Raw genomic sequence first — 18157 nt, forward strand, 5'->3', positions numbered from 1 at the left:
AAACCCCAATTTGCATCATTACTCAAAATGTTTGAAGAATTCAGTTACACTGAAAACCTTTAGTACAGGTAGTTACTTGAAAAAAGCTTTGAGTTAAACTTACTTTAATTATTCAAGTAAACATTGCCTTTAAGTTTTCAGCATAGTTTGGCCAGACAACCAGTTCTAGGAATTGTTTTTGTAGTTCCAAACCTCTTCCATTTCACAATGATAGAACCCACTGGGTTTCTGGAAACTTAATTTTTAGCAATTGTTTTATACCTAACCCAGACATATGTCTTGACACAATTGGCTTTGACATGCACCGTGAATTTTATAAAGAAAGTTGTGTGCCTTTCTAAGTGATGCCTAGTCAACTGAATTTACAACAGGTGGAATTAAACATAGTGCCTTGCTAAAGTATTGACACCATTGAATTTGACCACCACCAATTTGAAAGTACCAAATATACTTTCAAATATCCTCATGTTTGACATTTGATTTTAAACATTGACACAGACAATCTGGAAATATACATTCTCATTAAGTGAGTACACCCCTCAGATTCTTGCAAATATTTGATTATATCTTTTTATGTGACAACACTGAGGAAATGACACTTTGTTACAATGTAAAGTAGTGAGTGTACAACTTGTATAACAGTGTACATTTGCTGTCCCCTCAAAATAACTCAACACACAGCCATTATGTCTAAAGTGCTGGCAACAAAAGTGAGTACACCCCTAAGTGAAAATGTCCAAATTGGGCCCAATTAGCCATTTTCCCTCCCCAGTGTCATGTGACTCGTTAGTGTTACAAGGTCTCAGGTGTGAATGGGGAGCAGGTGTGTTAAATTTGGTGTTATCGCTCTCACACTTCCTCATACTGGTCACTGGAAGTTCATCATGGCAGCCAATGGCAAAGAACTCTCTGAGGATCTGAAAAAAGATTTGATGCTCAACAAAAAGATGGCATAGGCTATAAGAAGATTGCCAAGACCATGAAACTGAGCTTCAGCATGGTGGCCAAGACCATACAACGGTTTAACAGGACAGGTTCCACTCAGAATAAGTATTTGATACACTGCTGATTTTACAGGTTTTCCTACTTTTCCTACTTACGAAGCCTCAAGTTTTAATAGATATTGGGCCTGGCAAGGACTGTGGGGTCCCTTAGGTGTAACCCAGGGATAGGGTTTTTTGCTGATTTTGATACTAGCACATAATAGAAATCTATTTTATAAACAAATGCAGTGCACTTGTCTTTATACAATGGAATCAATACAATAGCATACATACACTCACCTAAAGGATTATTAGGAACACCATATTAATACTGTGTTTGACCCCCTTTCACATTCAGAACTGCCTTAATTCTACGTGGCATCGATTCAACAAGAAACAATGCTCAGGTAGGCCGTGGCATTTAAACGATGCCAAATTGGCACTAAGGGGCCCAAAGTGTGCCAAGAAAACATCCCCCACACCATTACACCACCACCACCAGCCTGCACAGTGGTAACAAGGCATGATGGATCCATGTTCTCATTCTGTTTACGCCAAATTCGGACTCTACCATCTGAATGTCTCAACAGAAATCGAGACTCATCAGACAAGGCAACATTCTTCCAGTCTTCAACTGTCCAGTTTTGGTGAGCTTGTGCAAATTGTAGCCTCTTTTTCTTATTTGTAGTGGAGATGAGTGGTCCCCGGTGGGGTCTTCTGCTGTTGTAGCCCATCCGCCTCAAGGTTGTGCGTGTTGTGGCTTCACAAATGCTTTGCTGCATACCTCGGTTGTAACGAGTGGTTATTTCGTTCAAAGTTGCTCGTCTATCAGCTTGAATCAGTCGGCCCATTCTCCTCTGACCTCTAGCATCAACAAGGCATTTTCGCCCACAGGACTGCCGCATACTGGATGTTTTTCCATTTTCACACCATTCTTTGTAAACCCTAGAAATGGTTGTGCATGAAAGTCCCAGCAACTGAGCAGATTGTGAAATACGCAGACCGGCCTGTCTGGCACCAACAAACATGCCACGCTCAAAATTGCTTAAATCACCTTTCTTTCCCATTCTGACATTCAGTTTGGAGTTCAGGAGATTGTCTTGACCAGGACCACACCCCTAAATGCATTGAAGCAACTGCCATGTGATTGGTTGATTAGATAATTGCATTAATGAGAAATTGAACAGGTTTTCGTAATAATCCTTTAGGTGAGTGTATATATCTCTCACAAATACAAGTAAAACCTCTCAAAATACAAGTTATGTACAATCAAAACATGCCTAATGTACCACTGTGGAGGATTACATACATCAGATAACCGTTTTTGAAATAGTTATACAAAATGTAGTCACAGAACAAATATATGACACACTGCCGATTTTGCAGGGTTTCCCACTTACAAAGCATGTAGAAGTCTGTAATTTCTATCATAGGTACACTTCAACTGTGAGAGACGGAATCTAAAACAAAAAATCTTTAAATCATTAATTTGTAATAATTACTAAGTATTTGATCAAGATACTACCAACCAGTAAGAATTCCGTCTCTCACAGACCTGTTAGTTTTTCTTTAAGAAGCTCTCCTGTTCTCCACTCATTACCTGTATTAACTGCACCTGTTTGAACTTGTTACCTGTATAATAGACACCTGTCCACACACTCAATCAAACAGACTCCAACCTCTCCACATTGGCCAAGACCAGAGAGCTGTGTAAGGACAACAGGGATAAAATTGTAGACCTGCCCAAGGCTGGGATGGGCTACAGGACAATAGGCAAGCAGTTTGGTGAGAAGGCAACCACTGTTTGAAAATGGAAGATGTTCAAGATGACAGTCAATCTCCCTCAGGCTGGGGCTCCATGCAAGATCTCACCTCGTGGGACATCAATGATCATGCGGAAGGTAAGGGATCAGCCCAGAACTACAGGGCAGGACCTGGTCAGTGACCTGAAGAGATCTTGGACCACAGTCTCAAAAAAACCATTAGTAACACACTACTCCGTCATGGATTAAAATCCTGCAGCACACGCAAGGTCCCCCTGCTCAAGCCAGTGCATGTCCAGGCCGTCTGAAGTTTGCCAATGACCATCTGGATGATCCAGAAGAGGAATGGGATAAGGTCATGTGGTCTAATGAGACAAAAATAGAGCTTTTTGGTCTGAACTCCACTCGCCATGTGTGGAGGAAGAATAAGGATGATTACAACCCCAAGAACACCATTCCAACCGTGAAGCACGGAGGTGGAAACATCATTCTTTGTGGAATCTTTTCTGCAAAGGGGACAGGACAACTGCACCATATTGAAGGGAGGATGGATGGGGCCATGTATCGCGAGATCTTGGCCAACAACCTCCTTCCTTCAGTAAGAGCATTGAAGATGGGTCATATCTGGGTCTTTTTTCATGCATGACAACGACCCGAAAAACACAGCCAGGGCAACTAAGGAGTAGCTCCTTAAAAAGCATCTCAACGTCCTGGAGTGGCCTAGCCAGTCTCCAGACCTGAACCCAATAGAAAATCTTTGGAGGGAGCTGAAAGTCCATATTGCCCAGTGACAGCCCCAAAACCTGAAGGATCTGGAGAAGGTCTGTATGGAGGAGTGGGCCTGCTGCAGTGTGTGCAAACCTGGTCAAGAACTACAGGAAACATATGATCTCTGTAATTGCAAACAAAGGTTTCTGTACCAAATATTAAGTTCTGCTTTTCTGATGTATCACATACCTATGTCATGCAATAAAATGCAAATTAATTACATAATCATACAATGTGATTTTCTGATTTGTTGTTTTAGATTCCGTCACTCACAGTTGAAAGAGTACCTCTGATAAAAATTACATTTTCTTCTACATGCTTTGTAAGTGGGAAAACCTGCGAAATCGGCAGTGTATCAAACACTAGTTCTACCCACTGTATGAGTGCTGCCAGCATTGCTGCAGTGGTTGAAGGGGTGGGTGGTCAGCCTATCAGTGCTCATACCATACACCGCACACTGCATCAAAATGGCTGTTGTCCCAGAAGGAAGTCTCATCTAAAGATGATGCACAACAAAGCCTGCAAACAGTTAGCTGAAGACAAGCAGACTAAGGACATGGATTACTGGAACCATGTCCTGTGGTCTGATGAGACCATGATAAATGTATTTGGTTCAGATGGTGTCAAGCGTGTGTGGTGGCAACCAGGTGAGGAGTTCAAAGACAAGTGTGTCTTGCCTACAGTCAAGCATGGTGATGGGAGTGTCATAGTCTGGGGCTGCATGAGTGCTGCTGGCACTGGGGAGCTACAGTTCATTGGGGGAACCATGACTGCCAACAGGTACTGTGACATACTTAAACAGAGCATGATCCCCTCCCTTCTGAGACTGGGCCGCAAGGGCAGTATTCCAACATGATAATGACTCCAAATACCCCTCCAAGACGACCACTGCCTTGCTAAAAAAGCTGAAGATAAAGGTGATGGACTGGCCAAGCATTTCTCCAGACCAAAACCCTATTGAGCATCTGTGGGGCATCATCAAACGGAAGGTGGAGGAGCGCAAGGTCTCTAACATCCACCAGCTCTGTGATGTCAACATAGAGGAGTGGAAGAAGACTCCAGTGGGATCCTGTGAAGCTCTGGTGGTGCAGTTTCTCAGAGAAAGATTGCAAAGAGTTTGAAGTTCATCATCTACAGTGCATAATATCATCCACAGATTCAGAGAATCTGGAACAATCTCTGTGGCGTAAGGGTCAAGGCCGGAAAACCATACTGGATGCCCGTGATCTTCGGGCCCTCAGACGGCACTGCATCACATACAGGAATGCTACTGTAATGGAAATCACAACATGGGCTCAGGAATACTTCCAGAAAACATTGTCGGTGAACACAATCCACCGTGCCATTCGCCATTGCCGGCTAAAACTCTATAGGTCAAAATAGAAGCCGTATATAAACAGGATCCAGAAGCGCAGGCGTTTTCTCTGGGCCTAGGATCATTTAAAATGTACTGTGGCAAAGTGGAAAAGTGTTCTGTGGTCAGACTAATCAAAATTTGAAGTTAATTTTGGATAACTGGGACGCCATGTCATCCGGACTAAAGAGGACAAGGACAACCCATGTTGTTATCAGCGCTCCGTTCAGAAGCCTGCATCTCTGATGGTATGGGGTTGCATGAGTGCGTGTGGCATGGGCAGCCTACACATCTGGAAAGGCACCATCAATGCTGACAGTTATATCCACGTTCTAGAACAACATATGCTCCCATCCAGACGTCGTCTCTTTCAGGGAAGACCTTGCATTTTCCACCATGACAATGCCAGACCACATACTGCATCAATTACAATGTCATGGCTGCATAGAAGAAGGATCCGGGTACTGAAATGGCCTGCCTGCAGTCCAGATCTTTCACCCATAGAAAACATTTGGCGCATCATAAAGAGGAAGGTGCGACAAAGAAGACCTAAGACAGTTGAGCAACTAGAAGCCTGTATTAGACAAGAATGGGACAACATTTCTATTCATAAACTTGAGCAACTTGTCTCCTCAGTCCCCAGATTTTTGCAGTCTGTTATAAAAAGAAGAGGGAATGCCACACAGTGGTAAACATGGCCTTGTCCCAACTTTTTTGAGATGTATTGATGCCATGAAATTTGAAATCAACTTATTTTTCCTTTAAAGTGATACATTTTCTCAGTTAAAACATTTGAAATGTCATCTATGTTGTATTCTGAATAAAATATTGAAATTTGAAACTTCCACATCATTGAATTCTGTTTTTATTCACAATTGTACAGTGTCCCAACTTTTTGGAAATCAGGTTTTTATTTACAAAGATGTGAGGGTGTACTGAAGTCTGTGAAATACTGTATAACATGGAGTTGCCTTGATGTTGGGAAATATGGAAAGACAAAACAAAAACGGAAGAATCAGGTAAATCACATTTCACTCCTAAATGTTCAGATTAGATTTGTTGATCACATATGTTTTTTTCTATATATAAATACACTGCTCCAAAAAATATAGGGAACATTTAATCAGTAAAAATCATCCGTCAGTTAAACTTCAGGGATATCGATCTGTCCAGTTAGGAAGTATAAGCGATTGTGAATCAGTGTCACCGTTTTTGTTTCAAATGAAAGTGACAACAAGTGCACTGGAGAGGGAAGAGCAAGACAACCCCCTAAAAGGGAATGGCTTTGCAGGTGGTGGTCACAGACAATAGGTGTTTCTCAATGTCAAGGAAGGATCCTTCAAAGCCAGAATTTGAAGGATGCTACGTCATCGACGTCCGTCGAAGGACTGTTCCAATGTCGAGGATCCTCCGAATCCCACCAAGGACTGAGTCCTTCGTTCAGAGAATTTCCCATAGACGGCGAAGGATGCATAAGTGCATCCTTTGCGGCCCCAAATCACCCACATACCAATGCGCACAGCTTTTGCCAGCTTGTAAAAATAAATTAAATGGCGGAACTAAGCGGGGAGTTGGAGCGGCATCGCTGACGGCGAAATAATAATTTAAATGTAAGTATCTTTAGTGTTTGTCACCGTTAATGTGTTAAATCAATGTAAAGCTTAACGGTTTAATGCTGGTACAAATAGCTATCATAGTTAGGTAGATACACCCCAAAATAACGTTAGCTAACTGAACCTATCATTTAACATTAGGCTGTTAGCTAGCTTGCCGTCTTTTTTACCATTTGTGTTTGTAAAGTGTAAAATGTCCGGTGGCATTTTCATCTCTTTTTATAAGCCGTTAATGTCACGGCACGTCACGTTCGCAGAGATTTTGAAAATGATGTGTTTATCAGTTGTAGTTTCAGGATGGTAGGTAACGCTGCACCTTGTTAACTTCACTAGCAACGTTAAATGAAAGCTAAAATGTATGTGTAGTTTCCCATGTTACAAGTATAATGTTCTGTAACGTTTCGTTATAGCATTCATAAAGGTAAACATATTTTTCTTGTTTGATCTCTGTTAACAGGGACTAAGGAACAAATGTAGGCTGTCACTGGGGATGGGAAAGCCAAAGACAAGCAGGGAGACAGAAGCCAAGATGTTGAATAGATTATTTGCTATATTTGAGATTGACATTCTAAAAATAAATGCATTAAATTAACTGGTTTGTCTGTGTCTTTAATTTTTTGGTTGTGTATATTATATAAACTGTTGTTCAATGTGTATTGTGATCTGCACATAGGAAATCAAATTGTGATCTGCACATAGGAAACTTGTAGCTGAATAATTATTAAGATTGTACCTGTTTTAATAACTTGTTAGGTATACAAGCTCTAAAAAGACATTAATGAAACATATCTTTATTATAACATTTATTCAAACATGACTATAAGCTGTACACAAGTATATTTAACATGAAGCGGCGATCAGACTCAGCTGCCGATGATGGGGATGCTTCCAGACTGTAGACAAAAGGAGAAAGCTTTAGGTTAGTCTAATTATCCAACCTGTTCTGGTAAGATAACAATTGTATAAAGTATATTTACACATGCTGTAACATAATGGTAATTTCTTCATCATGGTCTTAACTGACAACTGCTGACCATTTGACACACTTACACCTACCTTTACTGTGTTAGTGGGTGTTTATCAATGGTGTTATTTTGACTTTTCCTATGTTGGTTGTAGCTTGTGCGTTTACAGTACTATTTAACCTTTCTCACTTGCAGTTTACTGCTTATCATACTGCCTGTGGCAACCTTTATTAGCAGGTAGCGTTTACCTTGTTGTTCATGTTTTGCACCTCATTTGTCTGAAAGCTAGAAGCTACTGGACAATGAGCTAATGTTACATATATGCAGTAAACTACAAGCTAATGTAAACGGTTAGCTACTGAAAGCTTAATTTAATTAATTAATGCAATTCTCCTTACCGGTAAGTGTTATGAAAACTACAAACATTAACTCCCACGAGGGTTTACTTTATTGACATGAAATTAATAACCCAAAACGACCATTGCTTATATTATAGCTTATTAGTGTCGATAACGTTACCTACCTTCGCACGTTGCGGGCAAAGTTGTCGACCGAGTATTCTCCTCCTGCAAGCAGACTGACGCTGATTCACCTCCTCCATTGCAACAAAAAATTGAACAGCACCGTTTACAGTTCCAACTCGATTTCGTCCAGTGTTTTGAAATGTAGCGCGGAAGAGAAGGCGAAACATTTTCAATGACGCAAGCACGCAATGACGTGCACCATTGTACGTGTTCTTCGAATGCTAAGGAGGAGCCTGGCCTAGCCTCTGAAGGATCCTTCCTTGGAAGGACTAGTCCTACCAAGGAAGGATCCTTGACATTGAGAAACATCTAATGACTCTTTCCTTATCCTTCCTGACTGATTCTTCTCTAGTTTTTGCATTTTGCTAGTGTCCTTCTTATTACTGGTATCATAAGGTGGTACCTGTAGCCCATTCAGGTTGCACAGGTAGTGCAGCTCCTCCAGGATGGCACATCCATGCGTGCAGTCGCAAGAAGGTTTGTTGTGTCTCCCAGTACAGTATCAAGAGCATGGAGGAGACCGGCTGTTACACGAGTAGAGCTGGACTGAGCCGTAGAAGGGCATCAATCCATCAGCAGGACCGGTATCTGCTCCGTTGTGCAAGGAGGAACAGGAGGAGCCCTGCCAGAGCCCTACAAAAAGACCAAAATGACCAAACCAACGGACTCCATCAGAGTGCCATGAGGGCCCAACGTCCTCTAGTGAGACATTTGCTCACAGATCAGCACCATGCAACTCGATTGGCATTTGCAAGAGAACACCAGAATTGGCAGGTTCGCCATTGGCGCCCTGTTCTCTTCACAGATGAGAGCACGTTCATACTGAGCACATGTGACCTGAAAGACGCTTGAGACGCCGTGTGGAACGTTATGCTGCCCGCAATGGTTTGGGGAGGCAAAGGGTCACACAGACCTCCACGTGCTAGGTAGTTCCTGGATGTTGAAGGCATGGATCCCATTGACTGGCCCTCATGTTCCCCAGACCTGAATCCAACTGAGAACCTCTGGGATGTTATGTATGCACTACGCTGCCAAGTAGTGCCACAGAGGGTCCACAGACTTTCCAGAGCTCACTGATGCCCTGATCCATGTCTTGGAGGAGATCCCATTTGGTTTCCAAATGGTTTCCATTTACTGTGGTTATCTATTTTTGTTCTCAACAAATTACACAATGTACAGTGAAGATTTTGATCTTTCATACATTTAATTCATTGATATTTAATTGTTCCCTTAATTTCTTTGCACAATCTAGGTGTGTGGTATTCCACCAAGTTTATTTTTTAGGCATTACACAACTTTTCTTTTTGTCTTTTGTTAGATTAGATTTGATTGGATTCAACTGTATTGTCATTGAACAGTACAAGTACAGTACAACGAAATGCAGTTAAGATCTAACCAGAAGTGCAAATAGAGGGCAGAAAATATACAAGTGTTTACAAGTATTAAGTATACGTATGTGTATATTGAATATGTATATTACCATTGGAATGTGTAGATGTGCATTGAACGCAAATTCAGTACAAATGGCAATACTTAATGTGAAATAAGGCAAATAGAGGAGGTCAGAACATTATTAGGTATAAGTGGGATAATAGTTGTTAGGGTACAAATGGTAATTTCAAAATGGCATTCAAAATGTGCAAACAAGGCAAATGAAGGAGTGATGTATAAAGGTAACATGTGCACCAAAGATGCAGAGATAGCAGCAATGAGGTCCCGAGGTGGATATGTGTGTAAAACTGTAAAAATGCAGGCACAATGTAAATTCTAAATGTGCAAAGAGGCAAATAACAACTAAAAACTTCCATTATCAGCATAGCAAGCCAGTGTCAGAGTAGTACAAGGCTGCAGTGCAACAAGGTCCCAGAGAGGCAGTGGGGGTATGGTAAGTGATGGGAGGAATAGTAGATGGGAAGAAACTGTTCATGAATCTGAAGAGACCTGTACCGCCTGCCTGATGGAAGGAGGGCAAACAGTTGGTGGCATGGGTGTGAAGGATCCCTGATGATCCTGCATGCCCTGCGCAGACATCGCTTCCGCTAGTGGTCTGTGATGGCAGGAAGCTGGGCACCAGTGATGTGCTGGGCGGTTTTCACTACCCTGTTGCAGGGCCTTCTGGTCGGGTATGGAGCAGCTGCTAAACCACACTGTGGTGCAGTTTATCCCAATGCTCTCAAATGTGCAGTGGTAGAAGTTCCCAAGGATCTTGAATGGCAGGCAGGCTTTCTTCAGCCTCCTCAAAAAGTACAGGCGATGCTGCACCTTTTTGACCAGGGCTGAGGTGTTGAGGGTCCACGAGATGTCCTCCATGTGGACACCCATTGTTGCTTCTGTCCTTTTTTTAAATGTGTTGCTGGCATAAAATTCAAAGTGGGCATGTATTTTTCAAGAAACAATAAAATGTCTCAGTTTCAACCTTGGATATGTAGTCTTTGTACTATGTTCCATTGTATATAGGGTTTGAATTATTTATCTTTGCATTCTGTTTTTATTTCCAATTCATGCTGTGTCCCAACCTTTTTGGAAACAGGGTTGTGTGTGTATATAGACAAATATATACAGTGTATACACTTTTTGTCTTTTTAGTTTGCTTTTTGGATACCAAAGTAGTGAAAGATAGAAGATATGTTTTGCTGAAAGACTAGGGGGTAGTATTTGAACATATGCTGCAGCTGAGAAAAGTTAAACAAGGTGGTGCTAACAATAGCAACCTTATTCTTGAGATAACGCCTTCGTCCACCTCGGTCACAAAAATGACTGTATCACCTTAGATTAGATCCCTTGCTCCAAAGACAGATGCAATGAAGGAATTAATCTCTGATCATAAACTAGATGTTATTGGCTTGTGTGAAACGTGGCTAAAGCCTAATGAATTCACTGCCCTAAATGAGGCGTCTCCTCCTGGCTATACAAGTGATCATATCCCTTGTGCATCCCGAAAAGGAGGGGGTGTTGCCAGTATTAATGACAGTAAATATATATTTACTCTCAAACACATCACTGATTTTCATTCATTTGAAGTTTTACACATGAAAGGTAACCAGGCTGATTAATCGTTTTACACAGCTACTATGTACAGGCCCCCCGTGCCATACACAATGTTCCTCAATGAGTTTCCAGAATTATTGTCTAACCTTGTAGTCATGGCAGGTAGTATTCAAATTTTTGGCGATTTCAATATTCATATGGAAAAGTCCAATGACCCTCTTCAAAAAGCCTTTGAAGCCATAATTGACGCAATGGGTTTTATCCAATATGTCTCAGGTCCAACACACTGCCACAATCACACCTTAGATTTAGTCCTGTCACAAGAAATAGATATTGTAAATCTCATAATTTCCCTAAAAATCCTGGATTATCGGATCACTGTCTAATTACATTTACTGTTAAAACAAGAAATCCACTTACTATAAATTATTGGACTACAAATAAATTCCTTGATATTCTTACACGAATACGATCAAATCGAGGGTCTAAACCCAACACTGCGAAATACATTAGATACGGTTGAACCACTAAAGACAAAAGAAATATGAAAAAAGAGACTTGCTCCCTGGAACACAAACAATACTACAGCACTTAAGCAAGCCTCCAGAAAACTGGAGCGAAAGTGGCGCTCCACCAAGTTGGAAGTATTCAGACTAGCCTGGATAGACAGTACACTACAATACCGAAAATCACTCAACTGCTCGATCAGCTTATTTCTTTGATACAGTTGCAAAGTTAACAAAAAAGCCAAGCTCAACAAGTGAAGTGGGTCTTCACTTTAGTTGTAATGAATACATGAACTACTTTGATGAAAAATCATCACCATTAGAAAACAAATAACGGACTCAATAAAAATATTAGAAAAATGTGAATGTCTTCCTGAAGACAAATATAATTTATGAAATGCTCCAGTCCTGTTTCAGACCCCACCATAGTACTGAGACTGCACTCGTGAAGACTGGAAACCCATATTGGGCTACGTGGACATAGACATCTAGCCTGGTTTAAAATCTTATTTATCTGAAAGATATCAGTTTGTTAGTGTGGATGGCTTATCTTCTATATAAGTGAAAGGTAGGTTTTGGTGTTCCTCAAGGCTTGGTTCTGGGCCCATTATTGTTCTCACTATATATGCTGCCTCTGGGTGATGTAATCCGGAATCACAATGTCAACTTTCACTGCCACAAAATTAGCTACTTTGGAAACATGCGTTTCAGATATTAGGATGTGGATGACAGAGAACTTCTTGCTTTTAAACTCAAGAAAATCAGAAATGCTTTTTTTAGGACCCAAGAAACAAAGAGATTTGTTAGCAGATCTCACTGTGAACCTCGACGGCTGAATGGTCATATCCCAAAAAACTGTAAGAAACCTCTGTTATCCTTGACACTGACCTCTCCTTTGATGAACATATCAAATATGTCTCAAGAGTTGCTTATTTTCATCTTCGAACATTGCAAAAATTTGAAACTTTCTATCAAACACTGATGCAGAAAAACAAATCCATTCTTTTGTTACTTCTAGACTAGATTACTGCAATGCTCTACTGTCCGGTTACCCTGACAAATCAATAAATAAACTTCAATTAGTGCTGCACACAGCTGCTAGAATTCTAACTAGAATGATTAATTTTTTACACATTACTCCTGTAATAGGCTCTTTACACTGGCTACCTGTTAGGGTTGAGGCTGATTTTAAGGTTTTATTTTTAACCTATAAATTGAAACATGGACTTGCTCCTACTTACCTTGCTGAAATGATCCAGCCATACATACCTAGACGTAACCTACGATCGCAAGATGCAGGCCTTTTAATTGTACCTAGAATTTCTAAACAAACAGCCGGAGGCAGGGCCTTTTCTCATAGAGCTCCACTACTGCAGAGTGATTTGCCAATTAAGGTTTGAAATGCAAACTCAGTGCAAACTTTCAAGTGTCTACTAAAGACTCATCTCTACAGCACGGTCTATGATTAGTTGTAGCCTGGCCCAGGGGCGTGAAGGTGACCAGAAAGGCTTGATTAAAGGTATTAATCCAGCCTGCCCCTTGGTTAAAGCCTCGGTATTGGTTGGACAAAGGTAATGTGTGTACAGCATCTCACCACACTCCTTTTTTCTTGTATAAGGTACTGATGATTGCCCCTGAATTTATTTAGAGATTATGCACTGTTACCTTGTGACTTGTGAACTCTCTCCTTGCAAGCAATAAACTATTTATTGTGCAATCCTGTCTTACCTACCATTTTCATGAACTGTTTGGACTTTTGAAACTGACATCACATCATGCAAGGCTTTGGTTGTCTTGCATGAACCACGCGCTTGAGATCTCCCCAGATTGGCTTAACGATATTAAGGTCTGGAGACTGTGATGGCAACAGCATTTTCTGATAACGTGCTGCATTCATCTTGCCATACATTTTCAGAAGATTCCCCATGCCTTTAGAGCTCACACCCCCCCCAAAACATCAGTGAGACACCAGCATGCTTCACAGTGGGGATGGTATTCTGTTCACTATAGGCCTTGTTGACCCATCTCCAAACAGTACTTATGGTTGTGACCATTAAGCTAGTCACTCCAAATTACAGTGTGCCAGAAGCTGTAAGGCATGTTAAGGTGTTGTCGGGCATATTGCAACCAAGCTTTTTTGTGGCATTGGCGCAGTAAAGGATTCTTTCTGGCAACTCGACCATGCAGCTAATTTTTATTCAAGTTTCGTCATTTTGTGCTCCTTGAAACAACCATCGTCTTTTTCCAGAGCAGCCTGTATTTCTCCTGAGGTTATCTGTGGGTCTTTCTTAGTATCCCGAACAGTTCTAGCAGTTGAAATCAATCAATCAAATCAATCAAAATTTATTTATAAAGCGCTTTTTACAACAGCAGTTGTCACAAAGTGCTTTACAGAGACACCCGGCCTTAAACCCCAAGGAGCAAACAACAGCAGTGAAATCTTTCTTGGTCTACCTGATCTTGGCTTGGTATCAAGAGATCCCTGAATTTTCCGCTTCTTAATAAGTGATTGAACAGTACTTAATTGGCATTTGCAAGGCTTTGGATATCTTTTTATATCCTTTTCCATTTTTATGAAGTTCCATTACCTTGTTAAGCAGGTCTTTTGATAGGTTATTTTCTGCTCCCAATGGCTCAGTATCTAGCCTGCTCAGTGCCTTCATGTGAGAGCTAACAAACAAATGTATTATTTATACACAGACACTGATTGCAATTTAAAAAGCAACAGGTGTGGGTAATTCACCTTTAATTTCCATTTTCACCTGTTTTCAACATGTTGTGTGTTTGTAAGGCCAAACATTCAAAGGGTATATAAGCTTTTGATCAGGGCCATTTGGGTGATTTCTGTCATTATTATAGTTGAAAAGGAGCCAAACATCTGTGATAATAAATGTCTTCATATGATCACTATACTTAAATAAAAGACTGATCATGCAAAAAAACTGTCATATTTTCAAATTCAATGGCAATATTTCACAATTTCTGCCAGGGTATGCAAACTTTTGAGCACAACTTTATTACAGATAATACAGATAAGACCAAAATTGTTTGAACTTTGGGGAATTAAAAACCGTCTTGAAAACCAGCTTCCCCACTTGGGTAACTAGGGGCTGGGTAATGAGGGGCTGAAGCAATAGACCAGTCAGGATTATTTTGGCCATTTTGTCTTTCAAAAACCAGCAGAAATAAAGTGTTTATAAAAGGCATCACACATTTTTGTTCGGTCACTGACGATCCCAGAATCCGATATAAGGATTGTCCACTTTTAAGTGAATTAAGTTTCCCAGAATTTAGAGGGATCATAGCTCTTAGAAAATATCTAGATTTTGCCTTTTTATTCGTCTGGTCCATTTATTTCTCAATTGCCTAAACAGCAGCCAATCAGCTGTTTAACCTATTTTCCTCACCAAGGCCCATCCTTGATTATTTGGTAGGAGGAGGTTTTTCAAATCAGAGAACTAAGGATTTGTTAGATAATTTTTTTTTTACCCTAAGTCACTTTAGCATTATGCAGTTTGTGGATAACCACTCTGAGTGACAAAGGTAATGGATAAAGTCTTGCTCTGAGCAGTGTTTAAAGTTTCTCTTTAAACTTATGTGGGGGTCAGTTTTTTTGCCTAGTGTCTCTGATATGTGTAGTAGTGCGGTGTTCACTGATGTCATTTACAAATTACCCAATAGCTATACATTTGTGAGGTGCATTTGTTAGGTCTATCAACTTATTAACGTACATTTTTCTATATCTTTTGGATTAATATGGGTAGGTGTAGTTATTAGTTGAGAAAGATTTGTTACAAATGCACTTTAGTTTAAGCGATGCTGGCATCGTAAGTACGTTATACCCGTTGCCTACCTACGTTTTGCTGCTTTAGTCAGTCCTTTTCTTTTGTTGTTTTGTTTGCTCTGTGTTTGTTTATCGATTTACCGGTCAATCTACGTTCCTACTGTCAGCTATGGTCATGAGCTTTGGGTCATGACCGAAAGGACAAGATCCCGTATACAGGCGGCCGAAATGAGCTTTCTCCGCAGGGTGGCTGGGCGATCCCTTAGAGAGAGGGTGAGACACTCGGTCACCCGGGAGGAGCTCAGAGTAGAGCCGCTGCTCCTCCACATCGAGAGGGGTCAGCTGAGGTGGCTTGGGCATCTGTTTCGGATGCCTCCGGAGCGCCTTCCTGGGAAGGTGTTCCAGTCCCGTCCCACCAGGAGGAGACCCCGGGGAAGACCTAGGACACGCTGGAGGGACTATGTCTCCCGGCTGGCCTGGGAACGCCTCTGTGTCCCCCCGGAAGAGCTGGAGGAAGTGTCTGGGGAGAGGGAAGTCTGGGCATCTCTGCTTAGACTGCTGCCCCCGCAACCCGGCCCCGGATGAAGCGGAAGAAGATGGTATGGTATGGTGTTTGTTCATTCAATTAAAATATCCACACCGACTACCTCTGCCTGCACCTGGTTCCTTGCTCCAACAACACTACACCCATTAATTACAGATAATCAATCATTCAGAGTTTGCATAATTATACATCAACTCAAACAATTTGCAATGATTAGACACCAGCACTGAGGGTTGGCAATAAACTCCTACTAGCATGCATAGTGCATTATGACCAAGGACCACATTCAGAACATACTGTTTCGGGATATAGGTTGAGATATAGTGTCATCTAGGTTGCATTCAACATATACAGTGGGTATAGAAAAGAATCACCCCCCTTTAAAATAATCACATATTGTTGCTTTGCAGCCTGAAATGAAAATGGACAAAAACTATTTTTGTTTTATTCGGCTGTATTTACAACTTATAACATCCAAGTGAAAGATATAATACCAACTTGTCATAAAAAAAATACAAATAAAAAAACAGTATCACCCCCCTCATAAAAATTACCTTTTCAATAGCACAAAAAGCCAATTGACTTTCAACTGTGATCATTTCGATTAGCTCAGCATGAAACAAGCTTTTCCTGAAGCATTTCAGTCCTTGGTAGTGCAACTGAAGAAAACAAACAACAATGGGTGGCAAGTGTGATGGTAATTTTATCGATCAGAACTCTTTAAGAAGGAAGTACAGAGACGAAATACTCTCGGCACAATTAACAGTTTTTTTATTATTTATTTGCAAATAAGAGACGCGTTAACTGCTTACAAACATAATCGTCCGAGAAATCACTAACTCAATACAGCTCATTCAACAGTATATATCACATACACGAAGAGGTGTGGTAAGTTTTTGCCCATCTGTCTTGTGTAACATTTACCCAAAGGGCGGGCTTTCCCCCCACCTTATCCTTCTCAACTCCTTTGGAGACACGATGTCTGGATAATCAACAGAGATACTAAAGTTATACAGATTTACTGATTTACGAGTAACCATCTAATCCACTGGTGCCGGTCAAGGTTGCTGGTCAAAGATGCCTTCCCAGGCAAATCCCAGACCCCTCTCGGCATCTTTAACTAGTGACTCATTCATACATGTATAGGACGACCAAGAATACATGAATTCAAGAATTTCCAGAACACAAGGCATTGTCAAAAGATCTCTGGGATAAAGTTGTGGACAGGCACAAGTCAGGAGGTGGATACAAAACAAATCAAAGGCTTTATCAGTGCCTAGAAGCACAGTGAAGTCTATTATTAAGAAGTGGAAGGTATTTGGTACAACACAGACCCTCCCTGGGTCAGGATGTAGCTCCAAACTGGATGAAAGAGCCAGGAGGAAACTGGTCAGAGAGGCTACCAAGAGGCCTACAGCAACTCTGAAGCAGTTGCAGGAATTCATGACAAAGAGTGGTCATTGTGTGCATGTGACGAATATCACAAATTCTCCCAAAATGTGGCTTGTATGGGAGGGTTGCAAGAAAAAAAGCCACTCAAGAAAGGCCACATGCAGTCATGACTGAGCTTTGCCAAAACGTACCTTGAAGATTCTAAGGCCACGTGGAAAAAGGTGTTATGGTCAGATGAGACTAAAATTGAATTATTTGGCCTCAACGCCAAACGATATGTCTGGGGAAAATCCAATATAGCTCACCATCCAAATAACACCATTCATACAGTAAAGCATGGAGGTGGTAATATCATGTTATGGGGTTGTTTCTCTGCAGCAGGGACTGGAGCACTTGTCAGGATAGAAGAAAAAATGCTTGGGGCAAAATACTGTCAAATTCTTGAGGAAAATCTGCTGTTCTCTGCCAGAAATTTGTCAATGGGAAGAAGATTTACCTTCCAACATGACATTGACCCAAAGCACACAGCAAAACTGACCAGGCTTTTGGACCAGGCTTTCAGCATTCAAATGAAAAATTCCAAGACCATTGTCTCGTGGACTCATTAAATGGAGCATTCAAGGTAGTATTAGATGAATTATGCTTCCTTGTGGAGCTACTGAGAAGACTGAGTTGGTGGGAAATGAGATTACGTCTAACAATAACCCTCTGTCTTTATTTCTCCTCGACTCCTTGAGATTAGGAATCTCTTTTACTAGAGTTTCCTGGCCAAGACAGGCAGCAGCACAATTAACACAATTGAAGACCTAAAACATATAACAATTTACAATGAAAATACATAATAAATTACAGTATCATAAAATATTTATCAATGTTCGTCGCAAATTTTAAACATCAGGGATCAAATAGATCCATCAGTCAAAACATCTACAGCCAGTTAAGTCTGCCTCCATGTCATCCGGTGAGACCAGGT

At 41.0% G+C, this 18157-nt stretch overlaps 1 protein-coding gene across 5 annotated transcripts in view; it reads left to right on the plus strand.

Annotated features, from left to right (window-relative positions):
• The window catches only part of LOC105008069 (serine/threonine-protein kinase BRSK2), an 864007-nt gene that overhangs the window by 656455 nt on the left and 189395 nt on the right, over positions 1-18157 (plus strand). The gene's annotated exons all lie outside the window — the stretch shown is intronic.

This window comes from Esox lucius, chromosome 19 (assembly GCF_011004845.1).
Source record: "Esox lucius isolate fEsoLuc1 chromosome 19, fEsoLuc1.pri, whole genome shotgun sequence".
NCBI lineage: Eukaryota > Metazoa > Chordata > Actinopteri > Esociformes > Esocidae > Esox > Esox lucius.